The sequence below is a fragment of the Oryx dammah genome, unplaced genomic scaffold, assembly GCF_014754425.2.
Source record: "Oryx dammah isolate SB20612 unplaced genomic scaffold, SCBI_Odam_1.1 HiC_scaffold_29, whole genome shotgun sequence".
Taxonomy (NCBI): Eukaryota; Metazoa; Chordata; class Mammalia; order Artiodactyla; family Bovidae; genus Oryx; species Oryx dammah.
Window position 1 is genome coordinate 44,689,585 of NW_024070213.1, and position 9,030 is coordinate 44,698,614.

Consider the following 9,030-nt stretch of genomic DNA (forward strand, 5'->3'; position numbering starts at 1 on the left):
CACAGGCCTGGCACTGATACCCTTTTCTGGGCCTTTATCCCCTAAGTAGGGAATAAACAAGCTTTGTTCTCTCTAGTCCCAAGAAACACAGTGGATGCTCAGTAAATTTTCTTAAATGAACTAAAAAAGATTGATGATGATAATAATAGAAACTTCTATATAGTATTCACCATGTGCCAAGCACTCTCCTAAGAACTATACACACGTTAAAGCATTTAATCCCCATCACAATCCTATATCGGAGGTACTATTAATATCTCTACAACAGAAATGCAAGAATGAGTGAATGCCATATTCTTTCAACGGGAAGGCATTAACCCACAAGAGATCAGATCCACCACCAGGCACAAAACATGAGAGGCTGTGTGATAAGGTAAGAATCTCTTCCCTGTTACATCCATCTCTCTTGATTATCACATTTCCCCAGGGAGGTATATAGGGCAAAAATAAAGTTCTACTGCATGTCACAGGGAATTATATTCAATATCCTGTAATAAGCCACAATAAGAATATGAAAAAGAATGTGTTTGTGCATAAGTGATTCACTTTGCTGGGCAGCAGAAATTGACGCAATGTAAATCAACTATACTTCAATAAAATACTTTTTTTTTTTCAATCAGATATTACCTAAGTGGAAAAAAATCAAACAAATATATAGTTGATTTGAATAAAAAATAGCTATGGGTCTAGCTGTAAAGTCCTAAGACCAGGCTTCTCAGAGGCAGCTGGCAAAGATGTGGGGTGAGATGCCCCTGGGTTTGAATCCTGGCGGCACCCACTGCTGTGACTTAATCTCATGGCACCTCGGTTTTCTCATCTGGAATCAGAGACGAGAATAACTTCTTTCCCTGGAACACTTGAAGATTAAATGAGATGAAGTATGTCAGGTGTCCCTCCAGGGTCTGGGACACGGCGAAACCTTTCTCTAAATAAAGCAAGCGGTGAACACCCAGAGTCTAGAGGATTCTCCAGGCTGAGTCCCAGCCAGGGAGTTTCTGGATTCCCAGGGAGGGACCGGAGGTCCCTGGGAAGCCACTGGTAACAGCGGGCAGGCAGTGGGGGAGGAGAGGAGGGAGGGAGTCACACTGCCGCTGTGAATGGGGCTCTGGCGCCCCCTCCTGGATACTGCCCTCCTCACAGCCCTGGGAGAACAGGAGGCTTCACTTTTTCAAAAATCTCCCATTTCTTGGGGTTATTTTCAAAAAGGACCAGGTTAAAAAATAAAAAAGAAAGAAATAGATATATTTTTTAAAAAAGGACCAGAGACCTCCCTGGTGGTCCAGTAGTTAAGAGTTTGCCTGCCAGTGCAGGGGACACAGGTTCGAACCATGGTCTAGGAAAACCCCACATGCCTCAAGGGCAAATAAGCTCACAGGCCACAGCTACTAAAGCCCATGCATCCTATAGCCGGTGCTCCACAAGAGAAGCCACGGCAACAAGAACCCTCAGACCGCAACTGGAGAGTAATCCAAACTCGCTGCAACTACAGAAAGCCCAAGGACAGCAACGAAGACCCAGCACAGCCAAATAACTAAATTAATTTAAAAAAATTTTTAAAGAAAGGACAAAAGCTAAAGACAAGAGGCCCACTGGTTCCTCTGGGGCCCCTGGCTCAGTATATAGCACTTGGCAAAAGTTATGCATTTCTTGGCCATGACTTAGTAACATTATTAACCATAGATACCACCTGCTAGGGGCTTCCTAGGTGGAACTAGTATAAAGAATCTGCCTGCCAACGCAAGAGACAGATGCAGGTTCGATCCCTGGGTCGGGAAGAGCTCCTGGAGGAGGCCATGGCAGCCCAGTCCAGTATCCTTGCCTGGAGAATCCTGTGGGCAGAGGAGCCTGGCAGGCTACGGCTACGGTCCACAGGGTTGCAGAGAGTCAGACACGACTGAGCAGGCACGCACACACCTGCTAGGCGGGAATGAAGTGCTCCGCTCACTTCATCCTCCCCACGCTTGCTCAGTCTGCATGACTATCAGCCTCTTTAAAAATCTGAGCAAACAGAGGCCCAAGGAGATAAGCTGAATTCAGGGCACACAGCCAGGATGTGGCAATGTTGGGATCCAGACAGAGCCCACCTGGCACTCAAGAAGGATTGGTACTTCCATTTCCCACTGATGCATGGAGAGCTGGTCCTGCGACGGGGACCAAGCTGAGTGCTTTCACATGTGCCGTTCAGCTCTGACCATGACTCTTTGAGGTGGGCTTTTGTTTCCCCCATTGGTAGGGTGACCGACTATTCTGGTTTGCCCAGGATGGTGGGCGGGGGGTAGTTCTGGGATGCGGCACTCTTGGTGCTAACACCAAGAATGACGTACATGTGTTACAGTCAAGGAAACTGAGACCCAGAGAGGATGACATACCACAAGTAACTCTACGCCAGTAAGACGGGCAACCTAGAGGAAAGAGACAAATCCTCAGACAGCAACAGACAGACAGCCCTGCTATCGGGCTCTGGAATGAGGCAGGGCAAGTGACTCAGAAACACAGGCTGAGCTGGTTCCATAAAGAACAAAGCGAGAGGGTGGAAAGGGATGAGAAGAAATGGTGGGACAGACAAGAATCCCCTGAAAGCACTAACAATGTCTCCTAATAAGAACACCCTAGGTTGGTAAGCTGGACCCTCCACTTATGGGCTGGGACATTCTTTTTCTTAAAGTCCGACCCATGATTTCCCATCTGTAAAGTGAGGATAATAACCTTGTATTGCTGCTCATTCATTTAATCAGTGTTTACCCAGTCTCTACTGCGCACCTGGCATGAGAGAGGGGAAACATAGGAACATATGTAATTGGTGGGTGTGAGTCCCTGGCACATAGTAAGCTCCGATTAGCAAGTAGCCTGGGAGAATCCTAGACCCCAAATTTGGAAGAACAAGCCCATTGTTCAATGGGTGCTTGGCTGCCTACAGAGACAAGGAGCTTGCTACCCCACAACACAGCCCATCTGTTAGCAGGAACCAATGCACCTTAGTTCCTGTATGTCTATGAACATTTAACAAGTTTTACTCTGTGTCAGGAGCTAAGTGTATTTGTGTGTATTAACCTGTCTAATCCTCATGGCAGCCCTCAGCATCTGGGCAGGGTTTGGGCTGGAGCAGTCAGTGCTAGCACAGGTTTTCTGACCAGTTTAGGATGTGGGTTCTTCCTCTGTCTCTCTGCCTCTGCCTGGCTTCTGCCTGAGTTGGGGTTCACCCTCCTGATAGCATCTGAACTCCACCCCCCATTACCGATCTGCACCTTCAGATGAAGATTTCACTAGCCACCAGCTCCAGCCAGACCCCCTGCCCTCAGGGCTCTGTGGGAGTGGGGGTCTGGCTGTGAGCACCCTTCCCACAGCAGTGAGGAAGCTGGCATCGCCACCCCCCACCTACCCACCCCAAATTCCTGAACACACCCAGGAGGTGTCTCCCCAGAGAGCAAACTGAACATTCAGGCCTTCCCATGAGCAGCTTCACCTGCCCTTCCAGCTTCTGAGGTCCATCCTGGGCCCAGGACTCCCACCCCGTCCATGTCCCAGGACGAAGTCCTTTCTGGGGAAACAGAGGCCTGTTAAGAGAAGAGATCCCAGCAAAGGTCTCAGGGATCTTGAGACACTATGGACAATAAAACATCAATCTTGTCTTTTCTTTGTCTGATAGACGTATCAGGTAGCTCCACTGTACATGAGAATCCTGTTTGATTCCATTGCTACCACTCTAGCTGTGTGACCTTGGGGGAGTTACTTAAACCCTCTGTGCTTGTTTTCCTCACCTATAACATGAAGGTAATAGAGCACAAGCTCACAGGGCCTCAGGGAGGATCAGCTCATAGAATGTGAGTGCCTAGCACACAGCAGCACTCAATAAGTAAGGGGCATTACCATTCATTCATTCAACGAGCACTGTGTTGGGGAACTAGACTCAATCTTCACACAAACTGCCAGGGAACAGCACAGAGCAAAGGAAAACCCCAGAAGATCCTGGTCCTCAAAAGAAGCGTGCTCCCAGTAAACCCCTAGGGCCTCGTCTCTAGATGTCCTCTGTGAGCCCTAAGCTGCTGGGACAGGGGCTTTGGCTCCCCTCAATCCCGAGGCCACACATTTCTGACTGCTGAGTCCTCCCTCTCTGCTGAATGCCCTTCCTTCCTCCCTCATCTCAGGTCCCTAAGAGGTCCTTACCTGGCACCATCCTGCCTTAGCATCTGCAAAAACCCACTCTGTGGGCAAACCGGTCACTTTCCCTCAGTTTTACCCATCCCTCCAACCCTCCCTGCCCCACCTAACAACCCCGCCCTGTGTGTGGGGCGGAAGTGTATCCCTTAGCCCTTATTTTCTGATTCACGAACAGTAATATGTGCCATGCACTTGGAACCCACTTTGAAATGTTTGTAGTATTAGCCCACATCCTGAACACTTCTGGTGTACCAGGCACAATCTGGTGTGTTTTATAAACGCGAACCCATGGAATCCCCACATCTCTCCTGAGGAGACAGTATCCCATTTGCCAGGTGGGAAAATCAAGGCTCAGAGAGGGTAGTTAAGTGGCCCAAGGTCATGAGCTAGAAAGTGGCAGAGCTGGGATTGGAGACCAGGCCACCTGGCTCCGAGTCCATGCTCTTCAAAACTATGCCCTTATTGCCTCATATTTTAAGTGAAAAATGGTTCTTTTTGATCTGGTGGTGGTTTAGTCACTAAGTTGTATCCAACTCTTGCGACCTTGTGGATTGTAGCTTGCCAGGCCCCTCTGTTCGTGGGATTTTCCAGGCAAGAATACTGGAGTGGGTTGCCATTTCCTTCTCCAGGGGATCTCCCTGACCCAGGACCTGAACCTGGGTCTCCTGCACTGCAGGCAGATTCTTTACCGACTGAGCTATAAGAGAAGCCCTTCTTTTTAGTCTATATTCTATCAAAAGTTGTAATTGAAAGCCTTTTAATGTACTCTTTGGCCAGACCGTAATGATTAAACAAATGTCTACTCTGGCTCATCCAGACATGAAGTTTCCACTTATATCTTTCATTATCAAATACAAAACTGACATATGTATGTGTTTAAGTTCATATATAAAAGTTGTTATATTTTATAGAGTCGGACACGACTTAGCAATAAAACAACTACCATACAAGTTGTTATGGCATCCAAAGCAGAGACATTGCTTTGCCAAAAAGGTCTGTATAGTCAAACCTATGGTTTTTCCAGTAGTGATGTATGGGAGAGTTGGACCAGGAAGGCTGAGCGCTGAAGAACTGATGTTTTCAAACTGTGGACAAAGCTCTTGAGAGGCCCTTGGTCAGCAAGATCAAACTAGTTGATCCTTAAGGAAATCAACCCTGAATATTCATTGGAAGGACTGACGCTGAAGCTGCAACTTCCACACTTTGGCCACCTGACACAAAGAGCTGACTCACTGGAAAAGACCCTGATGCTGGTAAAGATTGAAGCCAGGAGAAGTGGGCGACGGAAGATGAGATGTTTGGATGGCATAACCAACTCAATGGACATGACTTTGAGCAAGCTCCAGGAGATAGTGAAGGACCAGGAAGCGTGGTGTGCTGCAGCCCATGGGTGGCAAAGAATTGGACACAACTTAGCAACTGAACAACAATGGCATGCAAAAATATAAAGACTCCTTTCATGAGCTAGAGGTAGAATGCTTTTATCCTGCGTCTTTTAAAATCCAGTATTTTTTGTGGTTTTATTTCTTACAAAGTAGAGAAAGGCATTTAGGCTGCTATTTGCAAGCACTTCTCTAAAATAACACATCTCAAGCGTGGACCATGTTCATTTCCAATGAATAAAAAGCCAGACTGATATAATCTTCACTGCATTTTCCTTTATAAAACAGGTCTTAGCACATCTGCACTGTGAAACTTTTCATCCAGTGTGTGTGAACTAACAAGGGACGATCATATGGAGAAGTTGCCACTGCAAGTATGTGTGTGCTCAGTCATGGCCACCTGTTTGCGACCCATGGACTGTAGCCCGCCAGGCTCCTGTCCATGGAATTCTCCAGTGAAGAATACTGGAGTGGGTAGCTACTCCCATCTCCAAAGGATCTTCCAGACCCAGGGATCGAACCCACATCTCCTACATTGCAGGCAGATTCTTCACAGCCTGAGCCACTGGGGCCGCCCCACTATGGGGCTGATTAAACCATATCTGACTTAGGACAACTGCAATGATGTAAATTTCCAAACCCCTAGACAGAGGTGCTGAATCAGACCCTCCTCCGATCTCTCCTCACTCATGCTTTCTCCAGGATTTTGGACTGGAGATGGGGGTACAGGGTAGTTCTCTTAGTGGAAACCTAAGTTCAAAGACCCACAGAAGTCAGGGATGAATGGGGGAACAAGGGCACTAGCAGAAGAGCTGGGCCATTCTGGGTAGGAAGAGGTGGCAACAATGCAGAAAGCAGAGAAAATCAGACACCCAACCTTCCCTGGGATCCCCTCCTCTGTGCCAGGCATGGGCCTGATGGGACATCTGGCATCTCAGTGAGTCCCCACAGCAAGGTGAGACTAAGGGACTTGCCCAGCGGAGGAAGAGGTCTGCAGGAGGGCTCTCTTTGGATGAGGGGAGGGAGATCTGAGAGCAGTGAGGTCTCAGGAGAGCAGCTGGGGATGGAATAAAAAGTGTGTTAGGACCCTTCTCAGATTTTCACCAAGACCCTGGGCCCAGCTCTGTGTGTCTCCCAGCCGCTCCTGCTCACATCCTCAGCATGAGCCCCACTCCTGCCCCATCAGCCAGAGCCAAGCTAGTGGCACCCCCATTTGGTCCCTCTGTGCCAGGCCTGCCACAGCAGTGCGTCTGCTCCAGGGTACTGTGACCATCCATGGCTGGCAGCGGACTTTCTCCTGGACAGACACCTCTGCCAGGCTGAAGTGAAGTTGGTGTGGCAGGTGGGCTCAGAGCCCAGCTGGGTTTAGATCCTGACCCCACCCTCACTCACTGTGACCCGGCCTCTCTAAGCCTATTTCCCCATCTGTAACAGCAGCCATGACTGCTAGGGGAGCAAGTGCACCCCAGCTTCAAATGTGGGTGAAGGACTTGGAAAAATCCCTTTTCTACAAGTCCCATGGTTTGGGCACTAACCCTCCCTGGCTGAGACCTCGGGGAGCACATTCCCAGGAGAAAGCTCCCTCTCCACCTCCTAGACAGGTAGACCAGCCGTGCTGCAGGACTAATGCTCGATGTTCCTCCAACACAGGAATGGAAGGCTGGGTCCCAAGATGGATGAAGCGAACACTCAAGAGTCTCCGCCTGAACAAGATGAAAGGCTGAGAGGAAACAGAAGTGCTCAGATGCTCTCAAGAAGGTCAGCATCCAGACAAGACAACAGAGCGCCGTGAGAAAGGTGCTCCTCCAAGTATTCAAGCAGGAATGGGCTTTGAACATGGGTGAGTCAGAGCAAAGCTGACTTAGCCCTCTCACCTCTCCATTTCCTGGAACAGCGTCGTCCATCGCAAACAGCTTTAAGCAGCAGAAGACTGTTGCACAAAAATACACTTGTGATTCAACAATGAGCACAATGAGGCATCAAGTCTTCCTGTTCACGTTTTTAGGAAAAGCAAATCATCTTTGAATTTCTCATGACTGTCTTCCTTTTTACATGGTGGTTATTTTTAAACACTCCTCTAATTTATTAGAATAATATGTTTAATGTATGTTGGTACATTCATGCTTTTTTTTTTTCTATTTCCAAATGTATTTTCAATATCAAATACCTTACACACTCAAAAGCTATGGTTTTTCCAGTAGTCATGTACACATGTGAGCTGGACCAGAAAGAAGGCTCAGTGTCAAAGAATTGATACTTTTGAACTCTGGTGCTGGGGAAGACTCCCGAGAGTCCCATGGCCAGCAAGATCAAACCAGTCAATCCTAAAGGAAATCAACCCTGAATATTCATTAGAACTGATGCTGAAGCTGAAACTCCAGTACTTTAGCCACCTGATGTGAAGAGCCAGCTCGTTGGAAAAGACACTGATGCTGGAAAAGATTGAGGGCAATAGAAGGGGGAGAGAGAGGATGAGATGGTTGGATGGCATCACAGACTCAACGGACATGAATTTGAGTAAGCTCCAGGGGATAGTGAAGGACAGGGAAGCCTGGTGTGCTGTAGTCCATGGGGTCACAACTGAGTGAATGAACTGATTTGTTTTTAGTTTTGTGAATTCTACCTTTTTAAAAACAAATTATACTCAAATTGTTATTTCAAAATTAAGCAAAATAATGAGCAAAAAAATGGCATTGCTGATTTTCTCAAATATTACTATTATTAGTGCTTTCTACTACTCAAACCTCACAACTCATGGTGATGACTCCTACAACCTCCATTTAGTGATAAAACTCAGGTGCACACAGATCAATGAAACAGAACAGCTAGCCCAGAAATAAACCCACTTATCTATGGTCAATTGATTTACAACAAAGGAGCCAAGAATATACAACAGGGAAGGGACGGTCTCTTTCAATAGATGGTGTGGGAAAGACTGGGCAGCCTCATGCAAAAGAAAGAAAACTGTCTTACACCTTACACAAAAATTAACGCAACGGATTAATGGCTTAAACATTAACATTAACCATAAAATTCCTAGACGAAAATATAGGCAGTAAGCTCCTTGACATTGGTCTCAGTGATAATTTTTTGAAGTTGACACTCAAAGGAAAAAAAAAAAAACAAAAACAAGTGGGGCAATATCACTAAAAAGCTTCTGTACAGCAGAGAAAAGGATCAACAAAATGCAAAGGCAGCCTATGGAACAGGAGAAACATACAAGTTAATATCCAAAGTACCTACAGAACTCATACAACAGCAAAAAATAAAAACCCCAAACAATCCAATTAAAAGATGGGTAGATCTGAATAACCACCTTCCCAAAAGACATACAGATGGCCAACAGGTTCAGAAAGGCTGTTCAGTACCACTGATCATCAGGGAAATTCAAGTCAATACTATAGTGATATCACCTCACACGTGTCAGAAGGGCTATTAGCAAAAACACAACAAAAAACAGTGCTGGTGAAGACATGGAAAAAAGGGAACA